This window comes from Podarcis melisellensis, assembly GCF_964234715.1.
Source record: "Podarcis melisellensis genome assembly, chromosome: 11".
Taxonomy (NCBI): domain Eukaryota; kingdom Metazoa; phylum Chordata; class Lepidosauria; order Squamata; family Lacertidae; genus Podarcis; species Podarcis melisellensis.
Window position 1 is genome coordinate 36,813,842 of NC_138543.1, and position 8,204 is coordinate 36,822,045.

Below are 8,204 nucleotides of genomic sequence, written 5' to 3' on the forward strand. Positions count from 1 at the left end.
TAAGGCCAGGTCAAAAGGTACTTCTTCAGCATATGACAAAACACTGCTACCAAACTAGGACTTATAGGCTAAACCCATGTTGCTTATTTCCATTTTTTAAAGCAGGGATTGGGAACTTGATGTTGTTGGGCTACAATTCTCAGCTGGCAGAGCATGAGACTTTTAATCTCAGGGTCGTGGGTCTGAGCACCATGTTGGGCAAAAGATTCCTGCATGCAGGGGGTTGGATTAGACCCTTGTGGTACCTTCCATCTTTCTGTTCTAACTTGCATAACCCTTGACCATCGGCCATGCTTGGCTGGTACTGATGGGAGTTGGAGTCAATCAACATTCCTTTGTAGGAACAAAGAATAGCCACCTCTTCGAAAGCACTGCTTTATACAACAAGGGAGAAGAAAAGTGTCAGACAACAAGACAACATACCGTATTTTTTGCTCTATAAGGCTCACTTTTTCCCTCCTAAAAAGTAAGGGGAAATGTATGTGCGTCTTATGGAGCAAATGCAGGCTGCGCAGCTATCCCAGAAGCCAGAACAGCAAGAGGGATTGCTGCTTTCACTGCACAGCGATCCCTCTTCTGAGATTCAGAATATTTTTTTCTTGTTTTCCTCCTCCAAAAACTAGGTGCGTCTTGTGGTCTGGTGCGTCTTATAGAGCAGAAAATACGGTATATGCCATATGGCATATATGGAAACATATATGATCTGAGATACAGTGTGGTACTATGGTTGGAATTTTGGACCAGGTTTGAGGAAATCAGGCATAGAAGTTCTCTCCTGATGCTTTACATGATGAACAAGTTTATGGTCCACAGGCTTAGAACTGAATTAGATCTCATGGCACAAACACAACTCCTCCATCTCCATGTTTATCTAATAAGTCAAATATGGGAGTTGGGGGGTGCATTTGAGACCACAGATCCTTCTATTCTGATCCTTCCTCCTCCCCAACCCTTTTCACTTACTCTCCTTCAGCCCACCAGCCAGCTGGACTGTGAATCCAGCAGTAAATCCAATGGTGTTGTTTTTTGTGGTGAGAGGCAGAAGAATGGAGGATTGGAGGTAAACACACCAGGGAAAACATGCTGCATATGGGGAGGGTTTTGTTCATCCTCCTACCTGTTGATCTGGTCATACGATGAGTCCCCACCCCCATATTTACATCACAACAGCAAATGCGGGTTTTGCTCATAGGAGCTGCTAAGCAAAATTAAGTAACACAATGCTAAATAAATAAGGCTCCAGCAATATGGAATATAGGTTCACAGAGCTGGAAGTCAAAATGTGGACACATGCCTACAGTTCACCTTCTGAAAAATTATGACATGAACTTTCGCTCAAGCACTGGATACTGTGAGATGTTTTCTTTTTCACACTGATGGTTTTTATTTTTCCATCTCCTTCACCCACTTAGGCGGTAGAAGTGGAATTATTTGAAAATGAAGGTCCAGGGAAAGCCATCTGGCCCAATTCCCATGTGAAAATTCCCATTGTGTTTCTTCTCAGAGAAGCACTCAGCATCCACAGCTTCTACAAAAATGTCTGATCCATTTGTCTGTGGTGAGACTTCTGCCAAGAATGAAGCTGAAAATTGTTCAGTTGGCAAAGAATGTTATTAACTTCTGGTTCAGAAGAATGCTATCCCATTGGCTTTCTATATAAGCGTCCAAGTCAAGTTCACAGTTGTTTATACCACATCAGAAAATGGCCATTTCAAGAGGGTCTGCGAACAAACAACACAAACAGACACACAGACACAAATACACACTTAGACACAAACTCTTCCCTCCTCTAAATGAGATGTTATAATAATGAGTGGTGTTACAAAATAGTGTAATATCATTTTGATAGTTCCACTATTAATGTCCTAATGTGGTGAGGAGGTAACAGACCATGTTTGCTGTACCTACAAGATGTATCCCTCCAACACGGACACACTCACTGGCTACATTTGTCCCTGTGTCCTGCATTCAGTGTTTGTGTGAAAAGGAACCTATGCACGTACAGATGTCCCAATTCATGTGAAGGTGTCCTCCATGTGTACACAGGCTCCTTTTTCACATTGTCACCAGATATGCTGTTGTGGTGGTTGCCCAAGGCATACGTTGGTGAGGGTTTATTTCTGAACAGGCCTAATATTTCACAGCTAGAAAAATAACATTGGAAATAGTTGCTTGGTCAAGGAAGACTAGCATATCCACATGCTGTAAGTACTGTTTAACATCAAATGGCTGATCTGTGGGGTGGGGTGTAAGCAACAGCATCACAGTTTCTCTGGTTGCCATAGGCTTGACTGTTCTGATGTCATAGAAGGCTTTGTCAACTTTGGTTACCAGGCCCAGCCGCAGCGATTGGCCAGGCCAGGCATTGACTCAGAGCCCAGGAGCTTCATAAAGCCCTTTCCCAGCTTGACCCAGTCATGCTGCCAATCACCAGCTGCCCCACTCGGTCCATGGATGCCTTTCAGCAGTAGGTGGTGCTGCCAATTTTCAATGAGAGTCAAACGCAGCTCCCACCTAAGTGACTGCCTGCCATTTTAAGTCACCTGAAATGTAATGCCTCCAGCCCATAAATCTATTAAATACGATGCTTTCATAAATTGATAGTCTGGGTAGTTCTTAGCTCCTATTTGCAATCAATGCAACCTGCCCACTGCTGAAGTATGCCCAGCAGACATCAATGCCAAGGCCTCAGGTGTGTCAGCTGCAGTCACCATAAGCAAGGCTGGGCCCTTCCCTGGTTGTGGGTAGTGTGGGGATGGTGGTCAACACCATACTCAAGCCACCACCACCCCAAATCTGGCCCTGGCCCTGGCCAGGGCTGACAACTGGTTTAGCTTTCTTAATGTTCATCTTTGCTGGAACCAAATATGGTCCACTAATTTAAGTGTTAACATTTCCAGTTCGGCCTGTTTGATCTTCCTCATTAAATCGTTCATTTGATGAGGTTGCGCTCCTGCTGCTTGGTCCCAGCGCCTGCCAACCTAGCAGTTCGAAAGCACCTCCGGGTGCAAGTAGATAAATAGGGACCGCTTACCAGCGGGAAGGTAAACGGCGTTTCCGTGTGCAGCTCTGGCTCGCCAGAGCAGCGATGTCACGCTGGCCACGTGACCCGGAAGTGTCTCCGGACAGCGCTGGCCCCTGGCCTCTTAAGTGAGATGGGCGCACAACCCCAGAGTCTGTCAAGACTGGCCCGTACGGGCAGGGGTACCTTTACCTTTTACCTTGATGAGGTTAATTTAACAGCCTGATAATATCTTCTAATATTGGGATGCTTTACCCTTCCTACACAGTCATTGCTGAACTATTTGGTGGTATATTTTGCTAAGCAAATCAAATTATGCATTTCTGCCATTTATCCAGAATCAATGTACTGATTTGTAGATGTCGATTGCTAACGGTATTTTAGATAACACATTTGTCTTGATGGCTGCAGCTTTCCTCAGCCACGCTGGGTTGCCAGGCTGTTCATCAATTCATGACTTTCTCAATATCTGCGAACAGTTATTGGTAATGTGTAAGGAAGCATTCAGCTGTTTAATACACTGCAATTCCTAGTTTGTCATGAGAAACTTCCCCATTTTTGATGACTGAAATTCACTTTTGGCACAAATGCACCAGAAGATATTTGAGCCCAAGTGAGGCTCATATTTTAGCAATTATCGAAAACACTTGCATTTGTATGATGGAGTATGACAACAGTTAATAATTTATGTTGTTCTGATTCCAAAGTACAAGAGTGTGAAAAGGAATGACTAATTTGTGATTATTGATAAAGAACGGAATGTTAATCTTTTATGAGAACATATTGGCCGCAGGCATGTTTTATCTCAGAAAGACTCAGACATTCTGAAGTGGCCAACAAATGAGTATTGAGCAAGTCCTCAGCCTGTGAGCCCTACGATAAAAATAACCGAGGAAGAGAGATGCTACTACTGCAGAGTTGGGTCTTCTTCCCAGGAAGTGGCTTTCTATAACAGAGATAGGTCATTTCAGAAAAGTGATGTTTAAGCTCTGCGTATTCATCTCAATTCACAGATTTCCATGTGTCCTCTGTTCCTACCTGCAATTGATCACTGGAAGGGCGCTAAGCTTCCTGCACTAATAAGCCAAATTAGTGGGGTAGGAGAGCTGGGGGGGGGCATCTGGCTTTGGTTTCAGGTAGTACATGAGTAGTCTGAAAAGCCCAGGACACAAATTTTCATGGCTCTCCAGCAGCTATGGTAGCTTACAGTGGTACCTCTGGTTACGTACTTAATTCGTTCCGGAGGTCCGTTCTTAACCTGAAACTGTTCTTTTTTTAAAATATATATATATATTTTATTAACAAACCAATCAAATCACATTAATTCCTAATCACAGAGCCAAATTTTAAATTTTTGTTGGGGGTACCCATGTTTCGAGCTCCGAAAGGGATCCAGTCATCTTATTGCTGCTGCTTTGATGTTCACAATTCTGTCCAAATAATGTTCACAATTCTATCCATTCCTTCTTTGTTGTTTTCCTCATCTCTTCTTGTTGTTTTCGTATATTTTTCCTTTCTAACCTGAAACTGTTCTTAACCTGAAGCACCACTTTAGCTAATGGGGCCTCCAGCTGCCGCTGCGCTGTCCCGGCCCGATTTCTGTTCTCCTCCTGAAGCAAAGTTCTTAACCCGAGGTACTATTTCTGGGTTAGTGGAGTCTGTAACCTGAAGCGTATGTAACCCGAGGTACCACTGTATTTACAAGAAGTAATGTATTCACTGTTAACTCTGGAAGTACATCCTCAAATTAAGCCTCCTAGAGCAAAATATGCATCAGGAGGCTTCTACTCAATATATACGTTCTAGGAAGTGTCCCTGATGGATAGATAAAGCTATGAGTTGTAGTTTGGATGTACCTAAGTTCACCAAAATCGCCTTCAAAAATTGCAGCAGCTATAGCTGTATGTCACTGAGCATTCACAGACTGCCTCCTATCCTTTGATCCCATCAGAGTTCCTTCCCTCCTGTTTTTCCTGGCTCTTGAAAGCGTTTCCTCTTTCTTTCTGCCTTGTTTCAGAGCAACTGGAAGAGGCAGCATTTTATTGGATTAAAATAATTTTATTTTATTGATTTGTATTTATGAGATGCCCCATAAAATCCCTTCTCCAGGCATCACACAAAGGAGAATAAAATAATACTGTGATAAAATCATGCTAAACTTAAGAGAGCACATAAAAACTCAGAACCAGCACAGTTAAACAATATGTAGAGCACAAAAGTGAAACAGTCACCAGATGCATACATTAAAACACTGGCTGTGGCTTAAGACTCTTCCCCTGAGCTTTTCCAGATCAGGTCCTCGGGAAAATTTACCAGCATTTTAATGTGAATTTCTTCTACCATTTTCCCCATCCTACCCCCCAAAAGTATTCATTATATAGCCGCAGACACATTAACTCCTAATATATACATTTTAATATGCAGCTTTGACTAATACGCATATTTTTGCAAACATTTTCCCATAATATAATGCATATCTGTATGTCATTTTAAATAATGTATGCATTTTTGGGCACACTTTCCCTAATACGTGCATTTCTGTGTGCAATGTTTGGTTGGGGGAAAGTGTGAATTTTGAAGGATGCTTCTATTTTGGTTCTCAAATTGGGTTCAGATGTGAGAATTACGTTGTTTCTCATTAAAATGCACAAAAAATAAAAAGATCCCCCATTCCGCGGGTAGTTTGGGTCTTCTTCGTCAACATTTGCTGCTACCAGTTAGGTTTATTATCCCATCCTTCCAAAGTAGGCATGAAACCATGTAGGAAGCCCAGGCACTATTGCAGCAACAAGAACCTAAAGCTGTCTTTGTGCTATCACCTTTCTGTTTTATTGAACATTGCTCTTTCTAGTTGATTGAGTTGTTTTTAAATGTCACGAGTCCTGTGCCATAGGCACCAGAAAGGTGGGCTGTAAATTTTCATATAAAATAAAAGTGAGAAGATCTAACTTCAGATCCATAAAACACATCTTCCTCAGAAATAAAAAGCCCCAACTCCCCCATTCACAGATTTTGTCATCCTTCTGTTAACTTCACAGAAAGGTTTGAACTTTTATGTCCTGCATTCTCTTTCTGTTCTCATGTCATGTTTTGGCCAAACGAGACAGGTGCATGAGAAAGAGAAAGCTATGATGAGACTAGGCAGGTGTCCAATATCAATTACCATATTAAATACGAGCAAGACAACCTAGGTAAAGTGAAACCCTTTATTAGATGAGGGCTAGATGATGAGAGTGAGCATGTTTAGCGTTTCGTAGATCTCTTCTTTAAGCAGAAATCAAACTGAAAACCAACACACGTTTACATTTTTAAACAACAACAACACACAACACAAAAACATTTATTTATCTATTTCCCTGGAAATATGCTCCACAATTCCTCACAGTGGGAGTTCAGAGCAGCTAACAACGCAATGCAAAATATCACAATTATAAACAGCAATCAAATATCTTTAAAACATCACATCAAATACAGATACAGAAACGAAATAATCAGCAAAATTATCAGAAAAGCCTGGACTAATCTAAAAGTTTTCCCCTAAATGCGGCCAGGGTAGAGTGCAACCAAATATCATTTGGGTGCCCCGTGGATTAATTTGGGTTTCCCTTATATGCTGTATTGCATTTGAACAAGTCTTATATCTATTCTAGTTACAGTGGTACCACAGTTTTCGAACGTAATCCGTTCCAGAAGACTGTTCGAGTTCCGAAACGTTCGAAAACCGAAAACTCAATACGGAAGCCTCAATACAGAAAGCTCAGTACGGAAGCTGCATGGCATGTTTGATTTCTGAGGCTTGTTCGAAAACTGAAGCTTTTATACCAAAGCCGATGGATGAGTAATAAGTTTGTATAACATATTCTTTATTTAAAGAGTCCCACCCCTATCTGAGGTCACCATTATTTATATATATATTTATGTTAGATTATGAATGTTTGGCCACTGTGAAAAGTCACTTCCTGTTAAAATGCGTCTGGCCAATTCATCTATGGTGTGCTTGCTTTTAATAGGCATTTCAACTGCAAGGAGAATGTAAGAGTGCATTATTCATATCTATCTAACCGAGGGGGGGTGGATTTAAAATATTTTTTATGTTTGTATAATCTACAAATAAGTGTTTACCTTAAACTTTGTCTTTTTGAAGTTATCGCCTGTTAAAGAGAGTGGATCTTCTTTTTCTGCTTCTTTCTTTTATAGGCAATCCTGTGTCAGGATGGCTACAGCAATGGAACTTCAAACCAGAAAGACAATCGTCACTAAATCTCTCATGAAATGTCATTCTCATTACAGAAGTACAGAAAATGAAAAGTCAAACCAGATTAAAAACTTCTGTAACACCCCATTCCAGCCTTTATCCAGGACAGGTTATTCACTGCACCCCTCCTGAGAAAGGAAAGGAGACGATGGCAGAAAAGGAGATGTACAGTTCAGTCCTGATGGGTACTGCCTTGCCAGTGTGTTCCCTGGAGAAAGGGGGGGGGAACACTTTTTAAAATCTAAGTCTTGTCTTGCCCCTCCAGTGTAAAATGGTTCCTGGGTAGCCCCGAGGAGGCAGTTGAAGACAGGAGCACCAGGAGCTAGATAGCAGGCAGCTCACCAAACTGTTCTGTCTTCTTTCTCTTGCCTCACGGCAAAGCCTTCAATAGGTTCCTGCCTTCAATAGCCACCGCAGGGCTACTCAAGAATCATCTTGCCCTGAGGGGAGAAAACACTTGGCTTTTTAAAACATTTTTTTCTCATTGAAGCTTGCTCCCCACCCCTTCTGCTTTATTATATAATGTTCATTTTCATCTAAACTGCTTTGAGAGGGTTGGATGAAAAGCACTGTATAAATACTTTTCATACATAGTTCATTCAAAATCTTGAGTTAGAAAAACACTTTAATTTCATTTCATAGCTCCTGGGGAAGAAGATGTCAGTCAAACCCTGAAATGCCCCCTTTCTAATGTATCATTTCATATCTCTTCAATAAACTCAGATATTCAGTGCAGGTCATTTAAGGCACCCAACACTAACCCATTAAACCAATACATGAATGCTTGGAATTTTTCAACAGCTCTTTCCCTGTCCTCAGATGTGCAGAAAATAAAAGATTTTGTTTAAGATAGGAGAAAATGGCATTCTGCACATGTGTTGTGGCACACCTTCCTAAGTAAGTGCTGTTGTCCTATTGTCGTGAAAA